General features: G+C 50.4%; 1 protein-coding gene across 2 annotated transcripts in view; it reads left to right on the forward strand.

The window, feature by feature from the left end:
* PREX1 (phosphatidylinositol-3,4,5-trisphosphate dependent Rac exchange factor 1) overlaps positions 1–19,763 on the forward strand; it is a 195,116-nt gene that overhangs the window by 58,360 nt on the left and 116,993 nt on the right. The gene's annotated exons all lie outside the window — the stretch shown is intronic.

The following is a 19,763-nucleotide window of genomic DNA, read 5'->3' on the forward strand; positions in this document are numbered from 1 at the left end:
CCCTGGCTTTCCCATATCTCTTGAATCAGATTAGCACTTCCTGGACAAATGTGTCTTTTGAAAAGCTCCCTGGGTCATTTTTACACCACCCTTTGGACGTCAGACCCCCTGACCTAGGGATTGCCCCCACTTGGCTTTTACAACCAGACTTCTAAGGCTTCCCTGGTGGCGCAGTGGTTGAGAGTCCGCCTGCCGATCCAGGGGACACGGGTTCGTGCCCCGGTCCGGGAAGATCCCACATGCCGCGGAGCAGCTGGGCCCATGAGCCGTGGCCGCTGAGCCTGCGTGTCCGGAGCCTGTGCTCCGCAACGGGAGAGGCCACAACAGTGAGAGGCCCACGTACCGCACAAAAAAAACCCCACAAAAAACCCCCCCAGACTTCTAGTTGTGCCTTAATTTTAAATTGTAGAGATAACACGTGCTCATAACATTGAAAAGGATTGAAATGAGGCAGAAAATTATAGGAAAGTCAATCCTGTGATAAGCCTCTGGTTTATCTCCTTGTGCCTGTAAGCAATCTATTGGGCATGTACTATGTACCAGGTGCTGGGGATGCTGCAGTACACAAGACAGACAAAAGCCCTCATCCCCATTGAGTTTACAGTGAAGCTAGACCACGAAGATATTAAGGAAGAAAAGTCTGTAGGGTTAGTAGGTGATAAGTGCTGTGGAAAAAAATGAAGCAAGGTAAGGGCAGTGGGGTACTGGGAAGGAGTGGTCAGGGTGGGCCTCCCTGAGGAGGAGATGTGGAGATGTTTGAGCAAAGACCTGAAGGAGGGGAGGAAATGAGTGTGTGGCTATCGGGGGACAGGTGTTCCAGGCAGAGTGGACAGCCAGTGCAAAGGCGCTGTGGCGGGAGGCTGCTGGGTATGTTCCTGGAGCATCATGGGGGCCCGTGTGGGAGGAGAGGTGGGAGAAGGAAGTCAGAGGGCTTAGGAAGCGAAGTTGTGTCAGGCCTTGAAGGCTGCCGTTGGGAGTGTGGTTTTATTCTGAGAGTGGTAGGCGCGGTGGGAGGGTTTTAAACAGGGAAGCACCGTGCAGTGGCTTGTGATAGACTGTGATGCACGGGGCGTGCCCGCAGCTGGGGCTCCTGGAGGTGCCCCCTCAGCAATGGTACAGCAAACGTTTGTGGATGTCTCTCTGCCCATGGTGGGTGGGGGACACCTGTCAAATACCTGGATAGGATCCTCCTACAGTGTTCAAGGCACTTCTCATTCAGTGGGGACCCCTCCCTGCTCCCAGCTCCCCCCTCCCCTGCACTACCACCCTGAGCTTTTTGCTTCAGGACCTCAGAGCAGACAGTCTTCCTGTTCGTGCATCTTCTCGGAAGCTGGGCCGCGGGGGGCAGTGAAGGGGTGTGTGTGGGGGGCGGCTTGTCTCTTTGGCAACAGGCCCCACCGAAGCCAGGGCCGCGTGGGTGAGGGCCCGGTCTCCCTGAAGCCAGAGGGACGTGTTGGCTGCCAGAGCCTGGGAGACCCACGTGTGGGCAGGTGGATGAACCAGAGTGGATGGGAACAGTCTCCTTTCCATCCGTTTGCTAAAAAAAAAATGTTTGGAATAATTTTTAGAGCAGTATAATTACATCCATTAAAGCACACAGTCTTAAGTGCACATCTCCATGACTTTTTACTTGTGCGTCACCAAGTGAAGTTCTAGAACGTGTACTCACCCCTGAGGTCACTTCATGCCCCTTGCCAGTCAGCACCTGGAGAGAAAAAGTAATGTCTTTGGTTTTTTGATGAGAAAAATAACCATTTTGGTAACCTCTGTCATCAAAGATGCATTTTGCCAGTTTGTTGGCTTTTGTAGAAGTGCAGTCCCACAGGATACACCCTTCTGTGTCTGGCTTCTTTGGCTCGGGCAGTGTTTTTAGGACACACCCATGTCATCGTGTGTGTCAGCAGTTTTTCTTTTGATTGCGGAGTTGGATTCCACTGTGTGAATGCACTACAATTTGTGATCCATTCGCCTGTTGATGGGCATCTGTGGTTTTTTAAAATCTGAGTTTTTATTGTGTTCTCTTCCCCATGCTAAGCACTTTATGTTAAACGTAATGTTTCCTTTAATCCTCCAAAGAAAGCTAAGAGAAAAAGGCTCTTATTTATCCTGTAGAAATGAAGGCTCAGGGGCTTATGTAACTTCCCTTCCTTTCTTCTCTTAATAAGTATTTTTTCAGCATCTTATATCTACCTTGTACCAGTCTAAGTGCCGTGGAGACAGTAGTGAACCAGACACACAGAAATCCCAGCCCTCGTGGAGCTGGCGTTCCATGGAGAGAAGGACCACTCGTCAGTGTATAAAATAACATGTAGATTGTGATAACTGCCTTATAGAGAATTAAAGCAAGGTGTGGTGGCAGAGAGTGTCCTATGCTGTAATAACCTGGAGGAGGCGCCTTCCAGACTGAGAGAACAGCACGTGCAAAGGCCCTGAGGTGGGAATAAGCCTGGCGTGTCATAAGAAAAGGCAGATTAACCAATATGGTTGGAGTGGAGTGAGACACCCAGTTTTGGGGAGATCTGAGGAAAATACATTGTGGTCTGTGTGTTGGAGGTGGGGGTTCTTCTGTCATCACGCACTGAGAGATAAAAATAACATCAGTGATGGGGATGTAAGTGCTGGCATTTCACGAGGCCTCACTCTGGCACGATGCTGAAGTTGAGGTTCATTACTGTTTCATCTCCTGAGGTAGGTGTTTGAATCTCTGTTTACAGAAGAGGAAGCTGAAGTTAGCACTTTTGCACCTTCTCCCGCTGGTAGGTGGGGTCTTGAACCAGAGCCTCCCCCTCCCATCCTCTCCCCTCCCTCTCGGGGTCTCTGGGTGGTGGTTGAGTGCCCCAGGAAAGGAGCTGTCGAAAGACTCACTTGGAAAAATCTCTGGTGACCTGTCGGACCTGTCGGTCTGCGGTGGGGCTTGTTTTACTGGCAGGGTGTGGGGTGATTAAAGTGTGTGGGTCTGACCCCCAGTTCCAGATCTGGGGGGTCCTTAGGGAGCCTCTCGTCCAACCCCTGCTATCCCCATTTCACAGAAGAGGGAATAGAGGATGGAATATGGGAACGGCTTCCCCAGGGTCACACAGTGAGTCCATGGCAGGGTCGCATTTGGAAACCAAGTCAGAGGGTCCTGAGCAGTGGGCACTGTGTGGTCCCCATTGTGTGGAGGGGGAAACTGAGGCCCAGAGAGGAGTCAGTCTCCCCAAATCACCTAGCTAGTGTGCATCATTTCTTATAATCCTCATGGCGATCATTGTGGTTGGCACTATTACTCTTCATGTTTTATAGATGAGGAAACTGAGCCCCAGAGAAAGGGATGTCTCATTCATTCATTCATTCATTCATTATCACCTATTCATTCATCAGAAATGTATTGAGTGCCAGGCACTAAGTGCTGGGGCTGTAGCTATGAATAAAACAGAGTGAATGAAACAGGAATAAAACTGTGACTAAGCAAGACCTCTAAGAGTTCTGGTGAGGAAGACAGGCATGAATTGAATAATCTTGTAGGTTATTAGAGCTACGAGGGCTCTAAGAAGGGTTTACGGAGCTGCTGGAGCCTGTACGTGGGCTTTGACCTGGTTGGGAGGGCAGGGAAGGTGAATCGATGTTAACTGGGTAAAGGGAGGGCAGTGAGCCTTGTGGTTGGAGGGAACTGCATGTGCAAAGGCCCAGGGGCAGGAGCAAGCTTGGTGTCTTTTTGGAACAGCCTAAAGAGCCTAAAGGCTTGGTGCTGGTGGCGAGGTGGGGTCCTGCATGGCCTTTTTGGTTGTTATCCTTGGAACAGTGGGGAGCCATTGGTAAGTGTGGCAGGGCAATGGTGGACCACATTTGCATTTTGTAAAGATTCCCCTTGTCACTTGCCTAGGGTCACTCCAGCCAGGGATGCCTAACTGACCTAGGCCTCCCGACTCCTGGTCATCCCACCAGGCCACACCACTCCCCCACCCCCAACTAAATTCTCCCCCGTTTTGAACCCAAGAGGCCACCTAGTCCCACGGGAAAGACCCTTGACTCTGGAGCTCCATGGGCCTGGGCTGGGCTCAGTACTGGCTCTGTCCCTTTCTCCCTGCATGACCTTGAGCAAATGACCTGAGATCCCATTTCCTTGTCTGTGAACAGGGCTACAGCAGTCACCTCCTCATAGACTCTTGGCGTTGGCATACAGTAAGCACTTAATTCATGGTGCTGCTGGTTCTTGTGTCCTACTCCACTGGAAACGTGAGCATCATATAGTTCAGATATCTCGGCATCCTGAGGTCTCCCACATCTGATCTTACTGAATGGCTTCTTGCGTTCTCAATTCAGGAACTGAATAGAGCTGGGTAGTTAAGGAGAGTTGACATTATTATAATTATTATGATAATTTTTGTTTTCAGACCACCGGTCCTTAATGAATATTTGTTAATAGAGACCATCAGTGGTAGGGAAAGAAGACATTTCACAGCTTACTAATTATAAGACTAAATGGAAATGTATGAACTGTGTAGCTGTACTACGTACTAGTATCTATTGTGTATTCGTCATAATTAACAGTGGAGTATTAGGATTGTGTCAGGCTATTGATGGAGATGTGATGGAGGTTTTGTTTTCTTTCGTATATGTGTCTCCAGGTGGGTGGTTGTATCAGTTTCCCTTTGCTGCTGTAGCAAATTGCTACCAAATTGGTGACTTAAAGCAACACAGATTTATTATCTTAGATTTCTGGAGGTCACATGTCTGCAGTGGGACTTACAGGGCTAAAATTAAGTTGCTGGCAGGGCCTTGTTCCCTCTGGAGGCTCTAGGGGAGCATTCATTTACTTGCCTTTTCAGTTGCTGGAGGCTGCCCGCATTCCTTGGCTCCAGGCCCCCATCCATCTTCACAGCCAGGGATAGCAGGTCTTTCCCACACTGTATCACCTGACACTCACTCTCCGGCTTCCTTCTTTCTCTTTTAAGGACCCTATGTCCTCAAAGGGCCCAGTTGGGTCATCTGCCATAATTTCCCCATCTCAAGATCATTACCCAGATCACATCTGCAAGGTCCCTTTTGCCATGTAAGGTCACATATTCATAGGTTTGGGGATTACGATGTGAACATCTTTGGGGGGGGTCTTTATTCAGCCGACCTTGGTGGTCAAGGGCAGCAGGGGCCTCTCTGCCCCCTGGCGTCCTCAGGCTCCCCTTGCAACATCTCCCACCCTTTATCTCCTGGACCTGGAAGGCCAGAGGCTGTGCTGGACCATGGGGACAAAGGTGATGCCCCTTGTGGAGCTAGAAGGGAGAGGACTTCAACAAAAGTGGCCCCATCACAAGTGGGATGTGGGTGGGTAGTCAGTCAGGGAAGCTAACAGCACAAGACTAGGTCAGCAGATGCAGCAGAAGGCCAGTGTTCGGACTCTGGTGGCCCAGAGGTCAGATCCCAGCTCTGTCCACTTAGCTGTGTGCTTCATCCACTGAGAACCTCGGTCTCCTTTTCTGAAAGACGGGGGTGAGGTTGTCTGGGATAAGGCAGTGTGTGGGAAGCAGTGGGAACAGAGCTGACACTCCCTAAATTTAAGACCCCAAATCCATCTGAGCAGTAAATGTCAGTGCTCTTGAGACTGGCACGGCTGTCAGCAGCCTCTTCGAGCGCCTGAATTCCTTCCCTGGGGCCTGAGCAGGCGCTGGGAAAAATAAACCGGAGGAAACCTCCACGCTGAGACCCCTCCCCGGCCGGTCGCTGAGTGCCACTATTTTTACATTCTCTCACTTTTGTGCATTGTTTCCTGACTCTCCAAAGACAATTCTTCACAAGCCCAGGGGGGGACCGCTCCCCCACCAGCCCGAGGAACAATTGTTTAGGGAAATGGAAAAAAAAAGCCGGGCCGAGGAAAAAACAAAACCTCTTGAAGGTCATTGTCCTCAGATGTCAAGTGTCAGCTCCGTGGAGAGGAGACCACATTCCACCCATTGTCCTGCCACAGACAGGCACAGGGACCCCAGGACGTCCAGCCGCCCCACCCTGCATCCTGGGGCCCCCGAGTGACTTGGTTTGCTTTGTCTGGGACATTCCGGCGGGAAATACCACCCAAAGTGGAGCCCGTTCCCAGACACCACTGTCTCAGTCATTGCGGGCTTTTCCTCGAAGCTGCCTGCCCATCTGCATCCCCTGATCAATGTGGGCTGATGCTGATAATATGGGCTAAGTCTCATTTTGCGCTTACTAAGGCACTTTATCCTAAATCATCAAATTCTCACAATACCCCTGTGAGGTAAATACCATATGTGTGTGTGTGTGTGTGTGTGTGTGTGTGTGTGTGTGTGTAACAGCTTACTGAGATAAAATTCACGCAGCATATAATTTACCCACTTAAAGTGTGTAATTCAGTGGTTTTAGTATATTCACAGAATTGTGTGACCATCAACTACCCATCTAATTTAAGGACATTTTCATCACCCACAAAAGAAACTCCATACTCCTGAGCAGTCAGGTACCATTTTTGTTTCTGCATTTTGCAGAGAAAGAAACTGAGACAGAGGCTGCCCAGAGTCACACAGCCAGTAACTGACAGAGCCAGGATTAGCTTGGCTCTGGAAACATTTTCTTAACTATGATGTAATACAGTGGTTCTTGGCTGGGGGAGATTCCCCCTTTTTCCCCACAGGAGATTGAGCAATGTTTGGAGACATTTCTGGTTGTCAAAACTGAGGGTGGGATTTGCTACTAGTTTCTAGAGGGTAGAGGCCAGGGATGCTGCTAACTATCCTATAATACACAGGACAGCCCACACAGCAAAGAATTATCTGCTCAAATATCAGTGGTTCCAGGGTTGAGATACCCTGCTCTAATCCCACTCTGATGAGCCCATTCTTCAGGAAAAAAAGCTGAGGGGCCCAAAGGAGAAGGGGGAGAAGTTGAGGTTAGAATAGGAAGGATCTCAGATCATGTTATGGGTGTGGGTGATAACAGTGAGGGGAGAGAGATTCTCAACAGTGTAGAGAAGACTCAGCAGGAAAGAGATCTGTGCTCCATCAGTGATGTCTGCTCTGGGTACCGGTATGGGGAGAAACGGTAGGCGTCACATTTGCCAGGTCTAGGATCGGGGTCTCACATTCAAATGCCCACAGGGCCAGGTAGGAAGATGACTGTAGCAAGAAGTTGGGTAGTGGAAAAGGAGCAGCACCTGCCCTGGGTAAATTTGGTAGCTGCCACTCTCCTACAGCCAGCTGTGGCTCTGTGGGCTTTGGAGACCTGTGGTCAGCTTTTTCAGGAGAAGCTGAGATTTTCATGGGAAATCTGATATTCAAATTTAGGCCCGAATTTCCTCAAAGCCCATTGCTGGTCAAACTAAACATGCCTGTGGGCCACCAATTTGAGACCCATGAGAGTAAATTATAACTTGGTAGCATGTTGGGGGCACTGGGTGTATCATTGTTGAAGGAATGACGGGTCACGGGGGAATTCAGGGAGATTGCAGGACAAGCCCCAGCCCCTGGGGTGGGATCTGTGTGGGGAAGAGTGTTGGCTTCCCCTCTATGGCCCCCCTCCCCGCTCTATTGCATCAGACCTGTTCACAACGGGTTGTAGCAACTCAGTTTTTGCTTTAACTTCCTGCTGGTGGGGAATGGGGTGGGGCGCCAGAGCTCGTGGGCACCTTTTTTCAGGGCCTAGAAGCTGTGTGGTGGGTAGCAGGAGTCTTTTCCAGATGATTAGTTGATTAGTCAATAAAACACGTATTTGTCAAGGGTATTCTGTGTGCTGGGCCCAATCCCAGACTCTGGGGATACAATAGTGACATAGACAAAAACATCATTGCCTTTCTGGAACCCATATTCTGGTGGGCTAGAGGGACAATAGACAGATAAATGGACACACATAATGTCCACAGTGACCGGTGTTGTGGAGAAAACAGGCCAGGAGTAGGGACAGATATTTTAGTTAGGCTGCTCTTAGATGGATTGAATGTGCCTCAGGGACTTTGCACTGACCGTTCCCTCTACCTAGAATGCCCTTCCCTCGGATGCCTGCAGAGCTGCTTCTTCACCTCAGTCCCCGAGTATCTGCTCAAATGCTAGCCCCTCAGAGAGGCTTTCCTTGAACATCTGTGAAATACCTCCCTCACTTGATCCCTCTCTGTTGCCTCATCTTGCTTTATTTTTCTTCATAGCGCTCATCCCCACCTGCCATTTAATTTTAAAACCTATTTATGGTCAGTCTTGCCACTGCTCCCTGAGGGCAGATTTGGTCTGATTCGTTCATTTACCGATGTGTCGTTGGCTGGCAGTGCCTGGCTCACAGTAGGTGTGCAGTGAGCGTTGAGTAAACAGGTGAGCGCAGGAGTAATCGATCCCCCCGTGGCAAGGTCATGTCTGTGTCTCCAGCGCCCAGCTCCATGTTTGGCACACAGTACGCCCCAGGTCATGCTTGTTGGCGTGGGTGGTCCTTGGTGACAGCCTTCTCCCCCGAGAATACAATTATAAGCAAGTTCCTGTTTCCTTGCATAGTCCAGCCCACCTCTCTCTGCCCCGCTTCTGTGCCACTTCTTCCAGGAAGTCTTCGTAGTTAGTTTTCACCTGCGTCATCTTGCTTACGCCTCAGCAACTGCCTCTTTTCCTTGGACGAAGGAACAGGCTCCGAGGAAGTTCAGTGACTCTGAGGCCACGCGGTTGGCAGGCGGATGGAGCAGGGTGGCGAGGTGCCGTGGCAGCAGCGGACGGCTTTGCATGGTGCCAGGCAGATGCGGTGGCACAGTACAGTCTGTAAAGCCTTCCATCTCATCTCACCCCGGAGCCGGGGAAGCCGTTGATAATAGGACTGTTTTTAGGGTGAAAAAGACAAATAACAAGTCAACATAACGTAGGATAAATGGAAAAGTCTCTGGCGCATAGCAGGAGGTCTATAAATGGGGTTGCTCCAATTCCAGAAGCTTCCTTAAGAAACACAGTGTATTCATGTCTATCTCCCTATCAGCTCGAGATGGGGCTGCGGAGGTTATAGCAGCTGATGCTTGATCGAGCACTTACGGTGTCTCAGGCACCTTTCAAAGTGCCTGCTGTGTGGGTTAGGGTCTGTAATCCTCGTTGGAGTCCTGTGTACTCATTTTACAGAGGTGGAAACTGAGGCAGAGAGAGGTTAAGTGAGTTGCTTAAGGGCACACAGCCTGTCAGTGGCAGAGCTGGTGTTTGAGCACTTTGCCTGTAGTATTTCATTTTAACCTCATGGTAGCCTGTGGTGTCAGTAACTTTAGTATCCCCATCCATTTCATAGATGGGGCACAGAGAGGTGGGGTCACTAGTCTAAGTCACACAGCGGTAGGTGACAAAGGCAGGATCTGAACCAGATGGCTGGTTCCAACCTCTGAAGCTCAGCCCTTCTCATATATACTGCTTCCTTAAGAGATGCAGGACCCTTCTGTCATTTGAGAAGGGAGAGTTTCTCAGAGCTGGAGGAGACCTTGGGATGCTGTGGCCTCATGGCGGGTATGTGCAGATGCCCTGTGACACAGCCGCTGTGTGAAGTCCCCTCCAGGTCTGACTGGGCTTGCCCGCGGCTTCTCAGCTACCTCCTCTGACCTCAGCTCCCGCACACTGAGAGATGTTGCCAGTCACCAAGGTATTTCACAACCAGGAGGGTCATCCTGGAGCAGACCAAGAGAACATCAGTTTGACCTGGGAGGCCCTCTGTCACAATAACCAGCTGGTGCAGCCTTCATTTTTCAGAGTCTGGCCTTGTGCCTTGGAGCAGACACAGCTGCTCCCCGACCCTCGGCGGCCCTAAACCCTCTTTCTTCTGGAGGCTCCTTTTGGCTCCCCAGCCACTCAGGGCACTCCAGCTGGACTTCCCCCTGCCAGTACCTGCAGTCCTCCACCTGGTGGCTTTATCTGGCCAACCGAGCTGCTTCCACACTTACGGGGCAGACCGGAAGTGCCAGTGAGTTAGTGGCCTGCCTCCTGCCCTCCGTCCAGTGACCAACAGGATGGGTGTATAAATGCCCCAGCTCCCTCGGCCCCCTCTCGCCCCACCCCGGGGATCACTCAGAGGTGACCACTCTGGTTCTCAGGGGGCCTCAAAGGGATTGAGCCCCCATGGTCCACCCTGGCCACTTGCTTGATCTCATACCCTATATCGGCTGCCCTCTCTTCCTGGGCCCACTTCTCCCTTCCCCTGCCTGCTTTTGCCAAGGTCACCTCCCAGATCAACTACTTGTCTCAGATCTTTGTCTCAGGGTCTGCTCCTGGCGAGCCAGCCCAGGACTCCCGTTGTGGTAAAGCTACTAAGACATGCCCGTGCTCCCCGTACGTGCAGCTATGAGGGGAACTGATTGGTACTTGATGCGCTGACGCAGGTTATGCTTTGCAGACATTTAAATCAAGATTTAATAATTTTGACAGCAGAGTTTTCTTTCTGTATTTGGGGCCAACACCTGTATTTTTAAAGGGCCCCAGTGTTTTTGTAGGTCCAAGCAATGGTACTGCCTGTGGCCAGAGGCTGGCGGGAAGGGGCCTCTTCTTGTTCAGGGGCGACATGGAATTAAAAGTGCCCACTCCTTCCATGCTCATCTATTCACCAGGCACCTCCTGTGAGCCTGGCACCGAGCCTGATAGGGGGGTCCCTGCGTGGGGTGGGGAGAGACCCTAGGCAACGGATTGACCTGCAGTGTGGCATTTAATCCTTACTTCAGCACCTGGCAGGGTGGGGCTCCAGGCACAAAGCTTGACCGGCGGACTTCAGAGCCCCGTTGGTGATTCATGTCCTGGTTTCCTTTTTCCTAAAAAGGGGCTACTCACAACATACCTCATGGGATTGTTACCATGGATAGGCAGGCTGGTCACCAGTCGCCCACTGAAGCCCTTTTTACTGAGCACCTGCTCTGTGCCAGGCATTGGTCAGGCCCGCGAGGTGGATGCCGTATGAACAAGCCACTGCTCTGCTGGAGCTGATGTTGCAGGGGACACGTAGCAACAAGCAGAGATGTAGATCCGTGTAGGTGGAGGCCAGTGCTGTAGCGGGGCTAGAGAAGGATAAGAGGGGGAGGGGGGAGGGGGGGGCTTCTGCTTTAAAGCGGGTGGTGAGAGAAGGCCTCTCGGAAATGAGCAAGGGGCCCTGCAGATTTCTGGAGAGAGTCTTCCAGGAAAAGGGAACAGCACATGCAAAGGCCCTGAGGTGGGATGGTAAGGACGGTGCCTGGGATGTTCACAGAATGGTCGAGAGGCCTCAATTGTAGCTCATTTTTAGTGCTGAAACGGAAGTCTGTTGAAGACACAATACAAGGCAGCGTATTTGTGCTATTACTATAAAATATCATGATCTATCGATACATAACGTGCTATGTGAGATGTGAGGCAAAGGAGGAAGTCTGAAGTTGTAACAGAAACGTTATCTTCTCTCAATCCTCTTAGGTAGGACTGTGGGTGAATAGGTAACCTTCCTTGGGGATGACGTCTCAATTCTGAAATTTGGGTCTCTTGGGAAAGCTAGTTCTGGGCCAGTGGCTCTGTGCTCCTGGCATAGGCCTGATGAAAGGGGGTGCTTGTGGAGAATTCAGTGGAGAGGTTTTTAATCTCTGCCTGGGTGGTGGTAGTGGCTGCGGGTGGGGGAAGCTCTTATGTTCTGCTCCAGGCCAGCTCCTGGGGGGCTCGGCCAGTGTGGGCACCTTCCTGGGGAGCCTGGTAGTTTCCAGAGTCTACACGGAGAAGGAGGGGTGGGCAGCTCAGGGGCCCCACTGTGGAAGGAAAGCCTTCTCATCTCACATGTGTCTGGTTTCGTCTCTGCCAGTGGGCATCACCCTTTCCACCCCAGGACGCATGCCCTCCAGGAGGAAAATGCAGACTAGTCTTCCTGATGCTGAAGAAGTGATAATTGGGGTGAGAGCCTGGTACGTGTAGTAACCCCTCCTGTCCAAAATTAAAAAAGGAAACCATACATTTATGTTACAAAATGACTTTTGGTTTGAAAGTAGAAATTTGGAAAAAAAACAGAAATGAAGAAAGGAGAAAATTGAAATGACTTCTAATTCCACTCTCAGAGTTAGGTTCCATGGCTAGTGATAAAACCCAAACAACAGTGCCTTAAATGATATGGAATTTTCTTTCTTACTGAATTATAGGCTGCCCAGGATAGATATGTTGGCTCCACTGTCATTAGGGACATAAGCTGCTTCTGTATTGCTGCTCCATCTTCTTCAACCCCTGGCTTTTACTTTGTGGTATAAGATAGCTGCCTGACCTCCAGGCATCACATTTGCTATCCAAGCAGCAGGAAGGAGGAATAGCAAGAGAGAATCCCTGCCCGTTCCTCTCATCATCTCCAAGGATACTTCCATGATGTTGTGTGTAATACATCCACTTATACCTCCCTAGTCCAAATTTAGTAATGGGGACCACACCTAGTTGCAAGGGAAGCTGGGAAATACAGTCTTTATTCTAAAATCTGGAAAAGGAGAGACCAGATATTGGGCAACAGCTAGTAATCTTGGCCATACTCTCACACAGTTTAGGGTATTTCATTCCATACTTCTTTTATCTATGCTTACGTAGAAATAATTTATTTAATAAAAAATGAGACTATATTTTATGTACTCTTCTGTAACTTGGCTTTTTTCCCCCTAGAGATACATTAACAGTCTTTTTCTGTATCATTATATGGATTTCTGCAAACCATTTTTAGCACGATATCCTTTTGTCAAGATGGACAATAACTAAACCCCAAGTATTAGAATTTTAAATCAGATACTAAAGTTAAATCTTGATGCCACATGTGAGATTTAGTTTTTCCTGTAGGATAAATGCTGAGAACTTAAATGGATGGAGCATAGCACTTGGGCTTTGTAGGAGTCACTGCGCGTTTGGGGGTCTTCCCAAACTCTGGCCTGTGTGGGGCTGCTTAGTGCAGGCTCTCAGGAAGCCCCTTCTGCTATTGTTATTGTTACTTTATTATTATTACTTGGATTCAAGGCTATTCTGTGACACTCTGCTTCCCTGGACCCTGGGCCACCCAGGTCACATAGGGGTTTGGGGTCTTCAGGACACCCCCTTTCCTCTGTCCTTGTTATGGTCTGGGGGCTGCCCTGCCCCCACCTCCCCTACTTCTAGCCATTCCCCTGGCCCTCTCAGGTTTCGCCATATGTCTGATGAGGTCACCCCAGCCGAGGCGGGGTGTCCTTGGGGGCAGGCGGGCCCTTTCCTCTTAGTGATCAGGTTGCTGGCATCCGTCTCAGAGAGTACCTTCGAGGCCTCTTTCCCTCCTTTTTATCTCCAGGGAGAGAATTATCCTCCCAAGGCTGTGGCTACAGGTTCCAGACAGATGGAGCCTCCCCAGGGGCACCCCAAAGGGCAGCTGCTACCTGTCTTATGCTTATGTGGTTTATTGTGTACAGTTACTCACTGCGGATGCATGTTGGAAATGGATTGGAGACTCATCCTCGGGCCAGACTGCCTGGGTTTGAGGCCCAGCTCTGCTACTTACTAGCTGTGTGGCTTTGGGTAATCTCTTCACTACACTGGGCTTCAGTTCCCTCCTCTGTAAAATGGGCACAGTAATAATAGTACCTACCTCCTAGGATTGTTTGAGGAATAAAACACTTAGAGTAGCACCTGTCACATAATAAGGTCCAAAGGCGTAAGGTATGATAATAATTGCTAAAAAATAGTAAATCTGTTATTATTATTAATGTACTTTTCAATTCTGTACCTGTTACTTCTGGAGCCTATTCTGGGGCTCCTTCCTCAGTTTTTCTCCCTCTCTCCCACCTTTCCTCCACATGTTTCTTGAGCACCTACTATGTGTCAGACAGTGTTCTGGATGCAAGGGGACAGCAGTGAACGAAACCATCTTCCACTGTGAGAGGGTGGACACTCTCTGGGGAAGATGTTACCGAACAATCAGATATATACAAAACTTAGCTGATAAGAGCGCTGCCAATAGTGATGAATTCTGTGAAGGGTAACAGAGTTCAGACGGCTGTGAGGAGTGAGGTGAGACCCTCCTTTATACGGAGTCTGAGAGGGAGACCTCCTTGACGAGGGGCTTCCCCTGCCACTTGAACATCTTGCAGCAGTGGCTTTATAGGCAGAGAGCTGCAACGGCAAAGGCCTGGGCGGGAGGACAGGGCCAGTGTGTTCAGGAAACAAAAAGGAACCAGCACGGCTGCACCTGAAAGAGTAAGCCCGAGTGGGGTGGGAAGGGCCCTTATCCTACAGGATCTTGTTGGCTGTAGAAGGGAGCGGATTGTTTCCTAGGTTTTAGTAAGAGCCACTTCTAAGGCAAGGGTTTCTCTGCACTGGCACTATTCACGTTTGGGACCAGATACATCTTCGTGGAGGCCGTCCTGGGCATTGTAGGATATTTAGCAGTATCCTTATCCTCTACCCTGGAGATGCCAGCAGCACCCACATCCCCAGTTGTGACAACTAAAAATGTCTTCAGACATTGTCACATCTCTTCTGGGGGATAAAATCACCCACCCTGGTCAAGGGCCACTGCTCTAAGGCAAAGTGGGGCAGGGACAAGGCTGGCCTGGCATCAGGAGACCTGGTTCTGAACTGTGGCTTATCACCAACTTTTTGTTTGAACTCAGACCTGTGTCTCTCACCCTCTGGGTTTCTCAGTCAAGTTGGAGCTCGCTAGACATGGCAAACGCACAACCCCGCTACTCTTCAACTTCCCATGGCCGTGGCAGACATCACTAATCAATTATGCTGTGTCTTCCTGTTCAGCTCAGAGCTCTGGGGACCATGAAGGCACTTGGGTTAGGAGCTCTACGAGTAGCCTGTCTGGTCCCCTCCTCCCAAGCAGCAAGCAGGAACCAGACAGTCCTGGGCTCAGGTTCGGCTCTCTTGGTTTCTGGCTGCGTGACTTCTGTTAGGTTACTTCACTTATGAGCCTCGGTTTTTCTTATCTATAGAGTGGGACCAAAATAGCTACCCTGAAAGCTGATCATGGGGGTTGCAATGAACTCATGTCGGGACTTTGCAGGTCTCAGCAAATGTTTGTTGCATGAGCGAATGAGAACAATGTGGGTCTTGTTCTGGGTGTGGAATGGTGGGAACTCTCATCCGCAGCTGGTTGGAGTGGAGGTTGGTACAGTCACGTTGGAGAGCCACTTGTCATTAACTAGTCAAGTTGAACATGTCTCTAATCTACGGCCAACCATTCCATACCTGGGTGGACACTTGGAGGAACTTGCACACCTGTGCTCAGGAGACTTAGGTGCGCCTAGAGGATCTTGAGCACCTGAGCCCCAGTGGGCCTCTTCATCATAGCATCATTTATAGAGAGAACATTTGAAACAACTTAAACATCTGCAGCCTGGTAGTGGTTACTTACATCTGCTCAGCAATGAAATGGACAGCTTGAGGTCTTCGTGTGGGGCTCCCGGGAAACAGGTCCTGAGACTGATTCAAGGGCGAGCAGTTTCCTTGGGAATTCACCCCAGGAAGCACCAATAGCAGAGTCGGGGAGTGAGGCAGGGAAGGGAAGGCAGCTGAGAAAGGTGTGTCATCAAGCAGGTGACCCGTCAAGTGCGGGCCCCTGGGGCCCTCGGGGAAGCAGGCCCTCATGTGCCTCAGTCCTCGTCTGTCTTTGCAGCCTGCTCTGCATGTGAGAGAGGGTCCTCACGCCAAGAGACGCGGGTGCTGGTGGCTGAAGTGGTGCTGGGGCGCACCCCAGGGCTAAGAACCAAGGGATGTGGGTGGGGTTTGGGCGCCAGGCGTTGCCAAGTGCATGTATCGATGTGGGTAAAGGTGGAAGATGTGATGTTGAGTGAGAAAAGGAAGTTGCTGAAAGGACGTCATTTATTAAAATGTCGTAAAAGCACGCAGAACGGTGTTCTTCATTGCTCGTCAACTCACACGTGCCTGGTAAGCGGGCGAAGGCACGTGTGGGAGTGAGGACCGCATATCCAGGGCAGTGGGTGCCTTGCAGGATGGGCAGGTGCACAGGTAGCTCACCTCTCTCTGTAATGATGCCTTTCTTCCCGTGTCTCCATTGAGGTTTAATATTTACAAGGTACATGGGTAAAGTGCACTGATCTTAGGTGCGCACTGATTTAGGCTTTGCATACGCATTTGCCTATGTAACTGCCACTCAGATCAAGAAGTAGAATATTTCCAGCCCCCGCCCTGAGGGCTTCCTCGTGGCCCTTCCCTGTCTGCACCTCCTCCAGACTTGATGAATTTCTTTTTGAAAATGGTTTAAAGCAAATTTGACATAATGCTAATAAGATTTGCTGAAACTGGGTAGCGATGCATTTGTGGGTGTTTGTTAAATTTTCCCCTGTCCTTTTCTGGCTCCTTGACGTATTTCATCATCATCATAAAGAGAAGAGGCGGACTTGGCCAGATGCAGGGAAGCGGCCCAGGCAGGGGTGCGGCATGGACACGGCATGGACAAAGATTCCAAGGCCAGAGGAGGGTTTCAGGCAGCCCTGGAAACTCTGAGAACGGGCTTGTCTCTAAGGGAGGTTTCCAAGATGAGAGCTGCTTTTGGCCGAGTGTTTCAAAGCTGTCAAGGTTTGGACACGGAGTCACCCCGGAGGGTCCCTTTCACCATCCTGCCTGCACAGAGGGCATTGGCGCCGCCTGGAAAAGCCAGTCATGCCGTGGGCAGCACGAGGGCTGGGCCCAGAGCCCCTGCCTGCCCATTCTTTCTGGGTCACGAGCTGCCCATTATGCCCATCACACCAGCCTGTTTGCGGCTCCTCTGTGGGTGGCCCGAGCCTCGCATTGTCCCAGCACAATAGTGGTGGCCGTGCTCTTGTGGAGAAAGTGGGACAGGAAGCTGTGATCTAGGCCAGCCGAGCTGCGCTCCCAGCTTCCTGCTCTCCCTGGCAGTGCTGGGTGAGGCTGCCTTTGTCGCTCTCCTGTCTGAGGAGGCTGGAGGCTGGAGGCTGGACTTCCCGGCAGCATCACAGCCCCTGTTAAAACATCCTCTAGGAACTCCTGTCTCCTGACCCATCTACCCGTTGTCCTTTAAAGAGTAAGATCATCAGGCTTCCAAGTAGCTCGAGTTGAGGTTCCTGCCATGTGTCGGTCACTGTGTCAGGCAAATTTTATCCTTCCTTTGATTTGTGAGGTTACTGTGTTCCAGGCACTAGTCTAGGCCCTGGGGGTACAGCTGGGAAGCAGACCCTGCCCTCATGGAGCTCCCATTCACTTTAACCTAGTACATTCTGAAAGGTAGGACGACAGTATCACTGTGATCTATGTATTTGCGAAGAGTAAACTGAGACTCAGAGAGGCCAATGCACTTTCCTGAGGTCACCCCACACGAAGGAGGAGGAATGCAGTTTAAACCCAAATCATTAGTCTCCAAAGCTGGCCTCTGTTGTTGGATTGGGATAAATGTTTCATTCCAGCCATGCTCCCTTCTTATTTTGGTCTTTCCCTCAGGCGCTGGTATAGACTGCTTAATCTTAGTCTTTTTATCTGACAAATGGGCTCTTAATGCAAGATGAGAAGGTGATACGTGCATGAAGACAAGGAGGGCATCCTGGAGAAGGTGACATTTGAGCTAAGGTCTGATGAATGAGAAAAAGCTGGCTCAGGACAGAGCTGGGAGAGAATATCCTTGCAGGTAGGAACAGCATGTGCAAAGGTCCTGAGGTAGGGATGTGCCTGGCAGGTGGAAGGAATAGAGGGGTTGAAGATGTGGCTGAAGATTATTGAGGTGTGGGGTGGGGGTGGAATGCTGGAAGGTGAGTTCAAAGAGATTAACTAGTATAGGTCATGGGGACCTGTAGCTGTGGATTTTTTTTTTTTTAAGTGTATTGAGTAGCCCTGGAGAGTTTCAAGCCATGGATTGATAGGATCTGATTTACATATTTAAAAGAATCCCTCTGGTTGTATATGTGGAGAAAGGAATAGAGATGAGGTGATTGCATTAGTCCAGGCAGGAGGTGTTGGTGACTTGGACCAGGTGGGTGGCTGAGGAGGTGGGGAGAAGTGGTCCAGTGTTTAATACATGTTGAAGGTGAAGCTGATAGCATTTGCTGATGGATGGAAATGGAGTGTCAGAGAAAGAGGGGGGTCGAGGACGACACGGCGGGGTTTTGGCTGGAGCACTTGAAAGGCAGAGGTGCCATTCCTCAGGCTGGGAAGGGCTTGGTGGTGTGCGGATTTGGAGGGAAGTTCAGGAACGAGGTTTTGGATGCGTTAATTTGAGATGCCCCTTGGACATCCAGGTGGAGTTGTCGAGTTGTCAGAAATCCAGCTAAGTCCAGGCTGGGGATATACACTTGGGCTGTAGGGACTCGTTGAGAACACGCTGCGGTGAGTGTGGACAGAGAGGCAGGGCCTCTTTGCTGTGTGTCCCTGACTTTCCTCTCTGTGACCTGCCATGTGGAGTGTCAGCGCACCTCTTCCTAGGAAAGCAGAGTCTGCAGGTGGCCGGCTCCCCATAACATCCATGGATGTCCCTTCTCATGATGGGAAAGGGTCCAGCACCCTCCTCTCGGCTGGCCTGCCCCTGCGTCCCTCCATCCTGGGCTGTCCCTTCCACCTCCCCCGACTCAGAGCTCTCCCCTTTGCTCTGACCACCCATGGCAGGGAAGGTGACTTGACAGGCCACCATGCCTCATCGTGGCCAGTGGACCGTGAAGTCATTTTCGCAGGGGACTCCATGTGGTCAACCTGGGGACAAGCCCTAGAGTCGGGGCAAACCCGGCAGAGTTTGCTGTCAGCGGGGCTGGCCTCAGTCTCCCTCCGATGCTCCCATGTCCTCCTGCCCACGCCCATGTCTGTTCTGTCTCCCCGGCCTGTCCTCGGGATCTCGCAGTGGCTTGTCCTCTGCCTGCTCTGTTCCCACCCATACCAGTGCCAGGCCGCTGTCGTTGCTCATCAGTGGAGAGGCTGCACCCCTCCACTCTGGTCCGTCCACTTTCATGCTTGACCCCTAAAACCTAGTTCCTCACAAAAACAGATGGCTCTTTTGCCACCATTTAAAAGCTGGGAGACTTTGCTTAAAAAAAAAACCCTAGGGCTTCCCTGGTGGCGCAGTGGTTGAGAATCTGCCTGCTAATGCAGGGGACACGGGTTCGAGCCCTGGTCTGGGATGATCCCACATGCCACGGAGCAACTAGGCCCGTGAGCCCCAACTACAGAGCCTGCGTGTCTGGAGCCTGTGCTCCGCAGCAAGAGAGGCCGCGACAGTGAGAGGCCCGCATACTGCAATGAAGAGTGGCCCCCGCTTGCCACAACTAGAGAAAGCCCTCGCACAGAAACGAAGACCCAACACAGCCAAAAATAAATAAATAAATAAATACTCCTGTTCTCTGTTTAAAAAATAAATAAAAAGGGGGGAAAATAAGAATATATGTGTATGTGTATATATGTATATGTATATACATAAATATATTTGTGTTTTTTTTCCTCAGCTTTATTGAGATACAATTGACATGTAACACTGTGTACGTTTAAGGTGTGCAGCTTGCTTTAGTGCATTTATATATTGCTAAATGATTAGCACCATAGTGCAACTTTAAGCATATAATAGAGTATAATTAACCATAGTCACTATGCTGTACATTAGATCCCCAGAACTTATTCATCCAGTAACTGGAACTTTGTACTCTTTGGTCAACCTGTGTATGTTTATTTGGAATGATACATAAGCCACTAGCAGCTGTGGTTCCCATGGGGGATGGGAAGGACTGGATGGATGGGGCCTGCGGTATAGGAGACTTTTCATATTTTTGACGTTTTATATTTTTGATTTTTGAGCCACGTGAATGGTTATTATTTAGAAGTTCAGTTTTTAAGCAAGAGGGAAAAAAAGGAAAATGAATTGTAGTCTGAGAGGGTCCTGCGGGT

The sequence above is a fragment of the Mesoplodon densirostris genome, chromosome 16, assembly GCF_025265405.1.
Source record: "Mesoplodon densirostris isolate mMesDen1 chromosome 16, mMesDen1 primary haplotype, whole genome shotgun sequence".
NCBI lineage: Eukaryota > Metazoa > Chordata > Mammalia > Artiodactyla > Ziphiidae > Mesoplodon > Mesoplodon densirostris.